Source organism: Neoarius graeffei, chromosome 23 (assembly GCF_027579695.1).
Source record: "Neoarius graeffei isolate fNeoGra1 chromosome 23, fNeoGra1.pri, whole genome shotgun sequence".
NCBI lineage: Eukaryota > Metazoa > Chordata > Actinopteri > Siluriformes > Ariidae > Neoarius > Neoarius graeffei.
Genome location: NC_083591.1, coordinates 18839462 through 18853811, shown reverse-complemented (window position 1 = coordinate 18853811; position 14350 = coordinate 18839462). Strand labels below are relative to the sequence as shown.

The following is a 14350-nucleotide window of genomic DNA, read 5'->3' as shown; positions in this document are numbered from 1 at the left end:
GCTGTTGCCATGGCTGTGTGTGTGTGTGTTGGCTTCCTCCCCCTCTGTCCAGAAAGATGTCAATTCATCCTTCCGGCAGAAAACAGCTGAAGGATCAATAAGGTTTTGTGGAGGCTTGACATACTCTGATTTGTCTATTTATTTCCTGTACTTGTCTTGGTTTTCATATTTTGTCATGTCATGTATCAAGTTATTTTTTGTCATGTTAAATCGTATTGTATCACATCGTTATATTCAATGACGTCATGTTATGCTGTATTAGTTCATACTGGGTTATGTCATGTCATATTATTGTAAGTCACTGTGTCATGTAATGTAGCATGACGTCATATTATATGTCATATCAAGTCATATTGTATGACGTTTCAACTATGTGTTTTAACATTACAATAGGCCAATGTTATGCCATGATACCCCGTGTAACAGATCAAACTAACAGCCGGATAATGATAATAATAACATGAATTTTGTCCAGTTGTCATGGTGTGGCTTTCCCCCGTCATGCTCCACTCCACTGCAGCACGTTCTAAATAAAAAGAAATTCTATTTTCTCATCCAGGAAATGGATAACTCGCCCTGCTCCTGAGGGAAAACTTACTGTATTGATGTATGCTGTAGTCAAGCCTGCAAAGTTCATAAAGATCATACTGCCTCCTGTTAATCCCCCACACAAGAGCTTTGAGATCAGTAGCATCGTTCTTCATTTATTGGCCACAAAGACATGCAGTTGCTCTTCATACATCTTGCTGTGTCGTTCAATGTACCGCCTCGTATACTGTAAGGGCTGAGAAAGCTCCCGGGCTACGCGCAAGACCTCTTTCAGTGTGTGTGTGTGTGTGTGTGTACGCGCATGCAAATCCATTGGGTGGGTGCTGAGTAACTCCCCAAACAGCAGGGTCCAATTCTGAATCCCGTGAACCATCTTAAGCAAACGGATTTAATGGTGTCTTATCTGGTGAGTGAGTGAGTGAGTGAGTGAGTGCAGTCAGTAAAGAGGGAAATTGAAAGCAAACGGAGTTGCACAAAAGTGCAACGATAAGTGAGAGTTTTGCTATTTGCTACATTAACATAGCAAAGAGCCTTCAGCCAGAGTAAATTACAAATAAGGCAGAATCCAATCCAAACACAGAACCTAACCTGTGACTTGCACGCTTCCTCAGTGGCAAACTGTTTCTTAAACAAAGCATATTCTCCACAATCATCACGGAGCCTATTTGTGACTGGCAGTGCAAAGACTGTAACTATAAAGCTGTTATAGATACATAACCATATGTGATGAGAAAAACACGAGGCAATATAACAGACTCCGGGGTTGGTTGATATTCCTTCTTACTCCTACTCCCTTCCCAGCTGCTCTCGTCTCTTCCCCCCTTCTCAGGATTTTGTATGAGAAACCGCGGCGTGAGAAAGCGTGAGTGGGTGACGGTTTCGCTCTACGCTGATGTTATTCTACCACTGCTAGTTTTCTCATGTGAGGCTTAAAAATTCAGCTCATCCTTTAATTGAGTGAGATTAGAAGGAAAGGATGGAATAAAATCCAAGGCCTTGTTCAAATCTCGAATGTTCCTTGCAAGACCAAACATCATAAACAAACAAACAAACAAACAAACAAAGATGTACAGTTCTATCATCTGTCTATTCGACATGTTACAGAGGTGTGATTAAAGCAGGATGAAAAATGTCAACTGAAATGGAGATCAGACCGAGGTGGCATGTCACTCTGTGTCATCACATGACTGACCGTCACCCATAAGCTGGATGAATCTACTGTCTGGGCTAGAAAGAAATCAGCCCCAGATTCACTTTTTTTGCTTCTTCATACCATTTCTGTGTGCTTTTCTTCCAACCTTTGTTACGCTCGATTCCAAAATCATCAATGTCCAGATTTGTTAACAGCAGCAATGTCCACAAGCGCCGGCAACTACACAGACGGTCTGCACCGGCTACTCGATCTCAGGAAAAAAGCACAATAAAATTCGCCTTTCAATGTTCAAGCAATTTATATTGTCTCCACTGCCCATAATTTGCTGCAAATCCACCACGAAATTGTCTTTGATTTGGGTCTAGCATGACCGGAAGCGACGCCATATTTGTTGATCAATTCTCGCACTGTAATTGGCTGAGCCGGACCACATGACCATGCTGTAGCATATGTAGTTATGTTACACCATGTAGTTATGTTATAGAGCTAGGCACCATACTACAGATGGTCAGGGGCACTGTTGTGGGGGGAATTAGGACAATTCTAAGGGCCCAGCATTGACAGAGGGCCATCAGAAGACAATATTAACATTATTACCATGTGTAAGTTCCATCCATCCATTATCTGTAGCTGCTTATCCTGTACAGGGTCACAGGCAAGCTGGAGCCTATCCCAGCTGACTAGGAGGGAGAGGCAGGGTACACCCTGGACAAGTTGCCAGGTCATTGCAGGGCTAACACCATGTGTAAGTTAATTTAATTTAAAAAATAAAATTGTCTCTTAAACAAATACAACAACCTTCTGGCTTGGTTTTCCATTTTCCACAAAATTATTAGGATAGTCTTTATATTTCACCCCTCTCCCTATCAGAGGTGGACAGTAATGAAGTACATTTACTTGAGGACTGTACACTTTTTGAGTATCTGTACTTTACTTGAGTATTAATTTTTTTGGCAACTTATGACTTTAACTTCACTACATTCGAAAGACAAATATCATACTTTTCACTCCTCTACATTTCTATCAAGGTCCTCCTTACTATGAAGTGGCTTTGAAAGTGGATGTTTTTTCTTTTCTTCTTTTCTAAAACGTGATGGTTTTTTCGCAGGTGACACTGAGACAGCCTATCAGTAAACACTAAGGTCATGTCATGTCCATAGACTGTATAAAATCAATTAAACAATTTCTCCACAGCATTATTTAACACGATCAGTTGATGGCAGAATGGAAGCAGACAGTTTTTCTGGAGAATGCACACACTCCATGACTATAGCTAGAACCCGTTTCAGTTTTCTGAAAGGAATAAAGAGTCATTTCATTTTAAATGTTTGTTTTGTTTGCCTAAAACGAACCACATCGCAGAAACTTGCCATCCAACCTGCGGAAGTATATTGAGGTATGTAAACATTTTATTCCAAGAGAAAGCTTGCAACAAAGTTGTTTGTGCTTTTAGAGCTAGCGATAATGTTGCAATAGCTATACAGTCTGGTTAGTCAAATGACTTTCTATGGATATGGCTGCCAAGTTGCCGTAGCCTTGTCCACAGCTAACATTAACACATAGCTAGTTAACTTGGACACTCTTAGTTAGCATGTAAAAACAGAGTTACACTAACATGAATATGAAACATGAAACGTTAACTTATCTGAAGTGCTTTCAGAAATGTTTTAGCATAATCTTGCCAAATAAACAAAATGTAGAAATCTTTCTTTTCTAGTAGCATTAGCTACCCAAAATGATTTCGAGTTTGAAAAGATTTTGCTAACATGTCAGGTGGAGCTTCACTGACTAGCTAGCTTAACGTTAAACCACCATGATTCCACAGGCAGATTCATGCGTATGAATACGTACACTTGTGTGCACGCTCTCACATACACGCTCGCGTGACCTGTGAGATGGACAGTATTGTACTAGTCAGTCACAACAAATTGCTGGAATTTTTTGTTTTGATGTCAGATGATGGTCTTGCTTTTTTGTCTTGCTTAAAGCAGTGTTGCTGTTGGGCAGTTATTAAGCTCGAGGTGTGGACCTGGGTTTTAATCAGGTTGGATTGTCAGTTTTATTTTTTGAACAATCTGCATTTACAGCTATTTCACTGTCTTCTTGATTTAACTTACAGATGCATGTGTGCACACACTGCCAGAGCTGGGTCAGAACACTACCATGCTGCTTTATGTGGGTGGGGAGGAGTGTTACAATTTAAAAAAAAAATGAAAGTGACAATGGCTCTTTTTCAGTTCAGTTGTGTTTCATTTTGTAACGTTCTACCAGGTGTTTATTCTACAGGTTCTACAAGTTAGTAAACCAGTCGGTTGCTTCAGAGGCATTAGGTTTTCTAAGTGTTGTGGCAATAATATACCGTAACAATGTGTTGACAGAAAATGTACTTTTAATACTTAAGTATTTTTAAAAGCAAATACTTCAGTACTTTAACTTAAGTAAAATTTTCACGTGTATCAGAGTAACATTTGACCAGTGGGATCCGTACTTTGACTTAAGTAATGAAGTTGGGTACTTTGTCCACCTCTGCTCCCTATTCATTTCATGATACAGTCTTGTGTAGGCGGAGCCAGAGCATGACACCACGTTAGGTTTGTTGCTTTCCAATCCATCACTAACGTTAGCTGAGCACGGTAGAAGCAGAATCGATGGTGAACCATCAGTATATTGACTTCATGAAGAAGTCGGGTTACCAGAAACGTGGTGGTGGTGGTGGGGGGGGCAATCTTAAATTCTTTCATAGGGCCCATAATTTCTAGTGGTGCCCCTGCAGAGGGTAACTCAGAAAGCCAAGCACACACACATCTGGAAGGAAATTTCATATATATTTACCAAGTAGGGCAGCACGGTGGTGTAGTGGTTAGCGCTGTCGCCTCATAGCAAGAAGGTCCGGGTTTGAGCCCCGTGGCCGACGAGGGCCTTTCTGTGCGGAGTTTGCATGTTCTCCCCGTGTCCGCGTGGGTTTCCTCTGGGTGCTCCTGTTTCCCCCACAGTCCAAAGACAAGCAGGTTAGGTTAACTGGTGACTCTAAATTGACCGTAGGTGTGAATGTGAGTGTAAATGGTTGTCTGTGTCCATGTGTCGGCCCTGTGATGACCTGGCGACTTGTCCAGGGTGTAACCCGCCTTTCGCCCGTAGTCAGCTGGAATAGGCTCCAGCTTGCCTGCGACCCTGTAGAACAGGATAAAGCGGCTAGAGATAATGAGACGAGATGAGATTTTCCAAGTATTTTACAGGGAAACCATTAGTAATTTATTAGCTGAGAATGCACCAGAAGCCACCAGAAGGCATGTCAGTTTCAAAATTTTCTGGAGCGGCATGCCCCCTATAATTAGCGCACCTCTGGCGTGCCATGCCAGCAAAGCCGCTGCACATTCCAGACCTGCCTACTACTTTTTTTTTTTAACCGGCTAATTTAGATTTTCAGGAGCACCCTGATTTACAGGAAATAATCTGATGCGGATGCTCTGGATAATCAAGCTTGTGATGATGAGCTCCGACCCCAAAGGAACCTGTCCTGTGTGAGGTTTCAAACCAAATGTGAAAAAAAAAAATTCACCAGGATCAGGGCTGGAAACTTGTTAACTTGCTTTCTTATGCTCATCAACAATGAGAGCTTCTTTAAATATGCAAATAAAAACGCGCTCACCCCACCCCCTTTCCTGAATACACCAGTGCTTCATGGGCTGCTGTATTTGCATACTGGAATCTGATCAGCTTTTTATATATAGATTTATATTATTTATGATGCAATAGCATACACCCTATAGGTTCCTGTGTCAGACTGATCAGTGGGAATAGAAGTCGGGATCCTTCAGTCTGGGATGAGAGACAGGATGAATTAAGTTTTAGTGTCCTTTCCAGATTTGGCGCTAATCCTAAATCTAATTCCCCCCCTCCTCTTATGCACGTGACACAGGAGAGCCTGCTTCGTGGGTGTAGGAAGAAGAGTGTGTGTGTGTGTGTGGTTTGGGATAGAGCCTGAATTGAGGAAGTCCAGGAGAACAGAGCACGCGCCTGGTTGCGCACGGCTCCTTTAAGACGCACGGAGGAGAAGCGGTGTAAAACAGAGCTCAGAGACACGGAGATCCTGGGGCTGTTTCTTCGCGCTGCTGACGTCCCCCTGCTCATTATCATCCGGGAATCTGATAACGGATACCGATTATTGCCTCGGTGTGATCATGGTGTACTGAGGTTACCGGCTGTAGCGGTCATGCAGTGAGTCGGATTCGAGGTGAGGTGAGCTGAGCATTAGGGCGGGTGGGATGGACGAACCCTGTTGTAACACGGATCTCGGTACCAATTAGCAAAGCGATTATTCGATTAATCACGAGCTCTGAATGATCAGTAGGGCAGATGTCAGGGCTCAGGTGAAGCAGCAGAGGGGATCAGTGTTTCGCTGTACTACAAAACCTTCTCACCTTACCAAGTGTTTCCTTATTCGTGATAATCGTATTAATCGATTACTGTTCCCCCCCAGTGCAGTATAGACTAATCAGGGCTGAAGTGTTGGTCCAGGAGCTGTTTAATTCTCTCAGGGGGAAAGGCGTAGTGGGGTCAGTGGATAGACTGCACAGACATACCTTTTCCAGGAATTCCGAATAATAATTGGAATAATCGTGTTGTACTGAGAGGACAAGATGTTCAAATAGGAGCCTTGTTTTAAGATGCAGTTCAAAAGAGACGTCTCAGATACTAAGAGGAGGGAGGGGTGTTCATTCATGAAACCAGCATCAGTGGAAAAGCTAGTTTGATTTGATAACTCCTACAGCATGTTCCTTGATAGACGTAATTGACAATTTCTTGACCCTCTTCTCTGATGACATGGGCAGTGTTGTTATTTAACACCGTACTGTATAATCACTGACATGGTCTTGTTTTGGGCGGCACGGTGGTGTAGTGGTTAGCGCTGTCGCCTCACAGCAAGAAGGTCCTGGGTTCGAGCCCCGGGGGCGGCGAGGGCCTTTCTGTGTGGAGTTTGCATGTTCTCCCCGTGTCCGTGTGGGTTTCCTCCGGGTGCTCTGGTTTCCCCCACAGTCCAAAGACATGCAGGTTAGGTTAACTGGTGACTCTAAATTGACCGTAGGTGTGAATGTGAGTGTGAATGGTTGTCTGTGTCTATGTGTCAGCCCTGTGATGACCTGGCGACTTGTCCAGGGTGTACCCCGCCTTTCGCCCGTAGTCAGCTGGGATAGGCTCCAGCTTGCCTGCGACCCTGTAGAAGGATAAAGCGGCTAGAGATAATGAATGGTCTTGTTTTCTATTAGATGTTTATTTAACATTAATGGAAGGAGTCTTCAGCGTCAGTGCTGAAGAAGCTTTTATTTGAGGATGGGTTCCCTTTTGAGTCTGGTTCCTCTCGAGGTTTCTTCCTCATGCCGTCTGAGGGAGTTTTTCCTTGCCACCGTCGCCACAGGCTTGCTCATTGGGGATAGATTAGGGATAAAATTAGCTCATGTTTTAAGTCGTTCAAATTCTGTAAAGCTGCTTTGCGACAATGTTTATTGTTAAAAGCGCTGTACAAATAAATTTGATTTGATTTGATATTTGTCACATGCACACTCGAGCACAGTGAAATTCGTTCTCTGCATTTAACCCATCTGAAGCAGTGAACACATGCATGCACGCACACAACTGACATGACAAATTGTGTATTGTTTTTTTTGTTGTTGTGGTTTTGTTGATTGGTCGGGATCAAAGTGTTGCCAGACTCCCAACCAAGAAACAACAAGATTTTTTTTTGCACTAGGCTTTGTGAAAGACAAAAAATAAATATTGTGTAGTCTGATCCTGGTATCAGTGATGCCTTACTTCTTCTTTTTTAAAATTTTTTTTTAAATAATGAATCGGGCGGCACGGTGGTGTAGTGGTTAGCGCTGTCGCCTCACAGCAAGAAGGTCCGAGTTCGAGCCCCAGGACCGGCGAGGGCCTTTCTGTGTGGAGTTTGCATGTTCTCCCTGTGTCCGCGTGGGTTTCCTTCAGGTGCTCCGGTTTCCCCCACAGTCCAAAGACATGCAGGTTAGGTTAACTGGTGACTCTAAATTGACCGTAGGTGTGAGTGTGAATGGTTGTCTGTGTCAGCCTTGTGATGACCTAGCAACTTGTCCAGGGTGTAACCCACCTTTCGCCCGTAGTCAGCTGGGATAGGTTCCAGCTTCCCTGCGACCCTGTAGAACAGGATAAAGCGGCTAGAGATGATATGAGATAATGAATCGCAAATCAAGACGTTTTTGTAAATCTGTGACTCGAGCTGTACCACAAATATTAAATTCTATATGACTCGCATGTGATCTTTACTTATGAAATACCACAGCATTGCTGAATTCTTGAATCTGATTGGTCAAAAGGTTTGGATGAATTTTCTCTGAGTAGCTCCAGCTGTGATTTGACTCGTGTGTTAATATTAAAGGAACAGTCCACCGTACTTCCATAATGAAATATGCTCTTATCTGAATTGAGACGAGCTGCTCTGTACCTCTCCGAGCTTTGCGCGACCTCCCAGTCAGTCAGACGCGCTGTCACTTCTGTTAGCAATGTAGCTAGGCTCAGCATGGCCAATGGTATTTTTTGGGGCTGTAGTTAGATGCGACCAAACTCTTCCGCGTTTTTCCTGTTTACATAGGTTTATATGACCAGCGACATGAAACAAGTTCAGTTACACAAATTGAAACGTAGCGATTTTCTATGCTATGGAAAGTCCGCACTATAATGACAGGCGTACTAACACCTTCTGCGCGCTTCTACAGCGCATTGATACTGAGCTCCGTATCAATGCGCTGTCGAAGCGCGCAGAAGGTGTTAGTACACCTGTCATTATAGTGCGGACTTTCCATAGCATAGAAAATCGCTACGTTTCAATTTGTGTAACTGAACTTGTTTCATGTCGCTGGTCATATAAACGGGGAAAAACGCGGAAGAGTTTGGTCGCATCTAGCTACAGCCCCAAAAAATACCATTGGCCATGCCGAGGCTAGCTACATTGCTAACAGGAGTGACAGTGCGTCTGACTGACTGGGAGATCACGCAAAGCTCGGAGAGGTACGGAGCAGCTCGTCTCAATTCAGATAAGAGCATATTTCATTATGGAAGTACGGTGGACTGTTCCTTTAATGCCCTTGTTCTAATACCTTCTTGTTTCTATAGTAACAGCACGCTCACAGGGACGTGTTGTTGTTTAACATCGTTCTGTATAATCATTGACGTGGTCATGTTTTCTGTTAGATGTTTAACATGAATGGAAGGAGTCTCCAGCATCAGTGCTTTGGAAGTCAGTAAGTTTTCCACCACAGGAAAGTCATCAGGATGATGGTCTGTGCAATTTCTGTCCGAGAATGACTGACTCTTCTAGCTCCTGTAATGTAATCAGTGACAGGAACTTGTTTTGCACAGGTTCCGCAAGATTAAATACAACTATAAATGGTTAAGAATCATGATATCATTCCTTAATAAGTTAAAACCTGTATTATTGGTACAGTTGCTTTTGTATAAAAGGAATGAAACAGCTTAGGACATGCTGATATTGTTAAATAATCAACTCTGGAAGTAACAGTTCCTCTGCTTCATACTGGGTGACCTCAAACCATGCCCTCGGTGATTTAGTTTCCAATAACAGGGTTTATTCCTTTACTTTTTGGATGAAGTAAATGCTGTGATTTTCTCTAGGAAGACTCATCTGGAAAATAATACTAGCACAGAAAATTAATTTGCAGCTTTCTGTGATAACATGTCCCACAATAACAAGCCCAAATGTACAGAACCTTAATCTCCTTTTTCTCTTGGCTACAAAACAAAGCTGCTACTTTGATGACTCAGTCCTCAGCCTCCACCTTTCTGGAGCAACTGTATTGATCTTGAGATGAACAGAGAAGGTGAAGAGGAGAGGAAATTTAGGATCTGATTTATGGGTCTCTGGCTTTGTTTTTCTGATTGGAGATGCAAATCTTTTGCCTTTGACCTGGCAGTCTGATTGGACGAGAAAGAGAGAGGTATGATTTTGAATCATATTTGGAATACGTGGTTAAAGCTAGATGGCTTTCCGATTTCATAAAATCTGTGAAATTTAGTTCCCTCTGAAATTTGTTCATTGTGATATGTTTATTTCTGTAATATCTCACAAAATATCAGGCCATTCTGTGGGTGGGAAGTTATTTAATTTGAGGGGATTCCTGAGCAAATAATGTGCATGAAATCACTCGCTCCGCGCAGTCAAGCAGACAGAGCAAGCCGTGCACTGACAGTTCCATCGTTCTGTCGCTAAACGAACAACTGCTCACATCGAGGTGCTCGCTGTCCGCCCATAGCCGATATTTTAGTTTGGTCCTGCGTTTCCTTTCCTTCATATATAACATAACGTCTTTTCTTCTCACTTTCCATTACTGTAGTCAGTCTTTTCACGTTTCATTCGTACATTCGCGTCCTCCATTTTTCTCTCCTGTTTCAAACTTGTATCCCACAATGTCTTCTGTGAACGGGGAAAGCCCACCATGTGATGCATAACATAATGTCTTGAATTGGGTCATGGTGAAGCAGGAAAAAAAATAGTGGAGAATTTAGGGCCACATGGAGATAAATTCATTAATTGTTCTATTAGGGGGGCGGCACGGTGGTGTAGTGGTTAGCGCTGTCGCCTCACAGCAAGAAGGTCCTGGGTTCGAGCCCCGGGGCTGGCGAGGGCCTTTCTGTGCGGAGTTTGCATGTTCTCCCCGTGTCCACGTGGGTTTCCTCCGGGTGCTCCGGTTTCCCCCACAGTCCAAAGACATGCAGGTTAGGTTAACTGGTGACTCTAAATTGACCGTAGGTGTGAATGTGAGTGTGAATGGTTGTCTGTGTCTATGTGTCAGCCCTGTGATGACCTGGCGACTTGTCCAGGGTGTACCCCGCCTTTCGCCCGTAGTCAGCTGGGATAGGCTCCAGCTTGCCTGCGACCCTGTAGAAGGATAAAGCGGCTAGAGATAATGAATGAATGAATGAATGTTCTATTAGGGAAAAAAACCCTAATAAAATTGGAAGTTTATGATTCGAATTCAGTAGCTTTCAGTCCACTAAACAAAAATAATTGGGTGTTGGGGAAAATTCTTTTAATGACCTACACTTAAAATCTGAAAGGCAGTAGTACAGCTTTAAGATTTTGTTTGGAAGCAGATCTCTGTGTGTGTGTGTGTGTGTGTGTGTGTGTTACTATAACAGAGCTGTGTATGCCTGAATGGCCAGAGCTAAACTTAGAAATCATACTGGTGTTTGCATGCCACTACGGATCTTCTCTCTTCTGTTTACACACTTTGAGTAGCAGCACATTTCTGTAGGCTTTCTCTAAGGGTACGTTTCCATTCCAGAGTAGAAATACAGAATGTGCAGGAGTATGTGTCTGTCTGAGTATATGATAAGCTGAAGAACACTCCGAATGTACTCATCTATCCACATCATTAATAAAATGTTAGGATTTTTTTTTAAATGTACCAAATCTACTAAACTGGCCCAAGAACATTTTTACTCCTTTACTGTTCTCAAAAATGCCAGGGTCTATGAATATGCAAAGAAACCCCCATATCATCATCATCATGCCATCCTAAAAGGCTATCTAGCCAGGTTAGTTAACTGCTTGTAAATTTGTTCATTTGTTGTAGATCAACACAAGTGCTCTCTTGTGTTAGTAGTGGAGGCTTGGTTTATCATCACTTTGTTTACAGCTGACATGTTTACAGCTCTGATTTAGCATGCTGGTGGGAACTTGAAGGTTAGGAGTTTCCAGTCAGATTATAAACTGAGCCCATGATTATTTCTTGTATGCTGAGAAATTATTTAAATGGAAGAATGTTGATGTACAAGGACACATGGATTTGGTGAACTGGCTACTTGAAATTGCCCTTAGGTGGGAATGAGCTCCATTCAATTGGCTCCAGCTCACCTGCAATGGATAAGCGATATACCGTATATAATTTGTATTTTCTACATTGTAGAACAACACTGAAGACATCAAAACTATAAAATAACATCTGGAACATGTATGGATGTGGTATTATGTGGTAAACACAAAACAATTTTAGATATTTTAGGTTCTACGGAGTGGCATGGTGGTGTAGTGGTTAGCACTGTTGCCTCACAGCAAGAAGGTTCTAGGTTCGAGCCCAGTGGCTGACGGGCCTTTCTGTGTGGAGTTTGCATGTTATCCCCATGTCTGCGTGGGTTTCCTCCAGGTGCTCCAGTTTCTCCCACAGTCCAAAGACATGCAGGTTAGGACAATTGGTGGCTTTAAATTGACCATAGGTGTGAATGGTTGTTTGTCTCTGTGTCAGCCCTACGATGATCTGGCAACTTGTCCAGGGTGTACCCCGCCTCTCGCCCATAGTTAGCTGGGATAGGCTCCAGCTTGCCCTCGCGGGTCGCCCCTGCACATGATAAGCGGTTACAGATAATGGATGGATGGAGAAGAATGCTTTTGCTAAGAGTTTTGGATATGTTTGGGCATTTCCATCATGCATGTTTTATATATGTCACTTCCTGTCAAATGTTTATGAATGAAAACGATTGAATGATGTCCATGTGAGTTCTCTAAGGAACTCCAAGTCATCCAACCAAGCAACTCCAAGCTGTAAGTAAGTAAATTTTAATTTATAAAGCACATTTAAAATAGTTTTCACTGACCAAAGTGCTGTACATAGGGTAGCTAAGAAATCAGAGGTAAAATGCACAAAAATAAACACAACACAAAAGAAAAGATGCATTAATAGCTGCAACAAAAGTACACATTACAAACAGAGATAGACAGAGGCCAGAATTACACAAACAACAAATGAACAACAACATTGAAAATCCTCTCTTAGTCCACAAGCAGGTAAAAGTGGTATGTAGCGTGAGTTTCTGTTTAATTATGATTTTATTGACGTCTAAGTTTGTTCGTGGATTTGAACATATGACTGACTGACTGTCTCATGTTTGTTTTGTCTTGTTTAGTGCTACGGTGTTTGTTGTAAGTTGGTGCTTCGCAATAAAACATCTGTGAGAAATGAACCTGAGCCTTTGCACTGTGACTAAGGGTGACGTAAATAATAAAAATACAGTAAATAGTCCTTTTCTGCAGCTGTAGTTATCCATATTATGTCAAGAACTGCTCAAGTAAGTAAAGAGAAATGACCTTCATTACTTTAAGACATGAAGTGTCTTTTTAGTGTGTCCAAACTTTTGACTGGTCTTCTCTATAATATTTAGCTTACTGCATCATGGGAAATTGAGTCCTGAAGGTCTTTGGGAGCTGGAGTTCTTCTCTGCGACGTTTAGGGATATCAGTTTGCAGAAATGTGCTCAGCAGACACACAGACTGCTGTATTCTGATAACGAAAATGTTAAGGCCTGTTACTGTGACCTTCTGAGGGTCACTGCTGGTCTCGAATCAGCCAGAAGGAACAGGAGGTCATGTGGTCATCCTCAGCACTGTATTTGTAGACTGATATGAGGTCAGTGATTGGGCAGTAGCAGTAATGATGAACTCTGGATTCTTCATTAAACCCCCCTCTCTGCACTTCCACACTTTTCACCCACACGACCCGGAGGACTCTGCTCGCGCGCACACACGCAGACACACAGATTGTTTTAGCAGCTGGGATCGGATCGAGCACAAAAACATGCCTCTCTCCTTCTTCCTGGTCTCTTGTTGATTGTTGTACATGTCGACTGGAATAACAGATTCTCCTGACGTCCCGGTTGTGTAAACTCCCAGATCATTGCTCTGTATGCTATAAATCACACACACAGCAGCAGCTGCATAAATTCTTAACATCTCACAACATATACAGCTTCCATAGGTTGCTGGTGACCAGAATGTCATGAGTTCCAGTCCTGAAAGGTTTAACTGAGTGTTCTATCAGGAAGGTTTCCAGGTTCATTTTAGGAGGCAAAAAAAATTAACCCAGTTTATCCCAAGTGAAGCCTTTTTTTCTTTTTCCACAAGAACAAACTGGAGCTCAGGAAACTAGCAAACATTAAAAAAAGGCCTCAATTTCTATCATTACATAAACAGATGTAGGAATTTTCTGATGAATTGTGTAAGAGGGCGGCATGGTGGTGTAGTGGTTAGCGCTGTCGCCTCACAGCAAGAAGGTCCGGGTTCGAGCCCCGTGGCCGGAGAGGGCCTTTCTGTGTGGAGTTTGCATGTTCTCCCCGTGTCCGCGTGGGTTTCCTCTGGGTGCTCCGGTTTCCCCCACAGTCCAAAGACATGCAAGTTAGGTTAACTGGTGACTCTAAATTGACCATAGGTGTGAGTGTGAATGGTTGTCTGTGTCAGTCCTGTGATGACCTGGCGACTTGTCCAGGGTGTACCCCGCCTTTCGCCCGTAGTCAGCTGGGATAGGCTCCAGCTTGCCTGCGACCCTGTAGAACAGGATAAAGCGGCTAGAGATGATGAGATGAATTGTGTAAGAAAAATGATTATCATAGAGGTTAGAGGTTAATAAACTTGATGTGATTACATATTTTCCCATCCTTTCCCTGTGACTGATGATTTGAGGGAGAAAAGGAAGCTAAAGCTAGCTCAAAAAGTGTCAGTCACTAGGTGACTTCTCTCACATGCTAATTTGTGTTCTAGTTATTCATGATGATCAATGGCATATCAAGTCTCTATTTCTGTCTGTCTGTCTCCTGGTCAGTTGGAGGTCC

The 14350-nt window shown here is 42.8% G+C and overlaps 1 protein-coding gene across 3 annotated transcripts in view; it reads left to right on the top strand.

Moving 5' to 3' along the window:
• The first annotated feature begins 5574 nt into the window (after positions 1 to 5574).
• LOC132871603 (SH2B adapter protein 2) overlaps positions 5575 to 14350 on the top strand; it is a 77190-nt gene continuing 68414 nt past the window's right edge. Inside the window, exon 1 of one of the 3 annotated variants that reach the window (XM_060905886.1) lies at positions 5575 to 5941. The gene's annotated coding sequence lies outside the window, so the exon portion shown is untranslated. The remainder of the gene's footprint in view (positions 5942 to 14350) is intronic. The other 2 variants (XM_060905885.1, XM_060905887.1) reach the window with 2 other exon arrangements.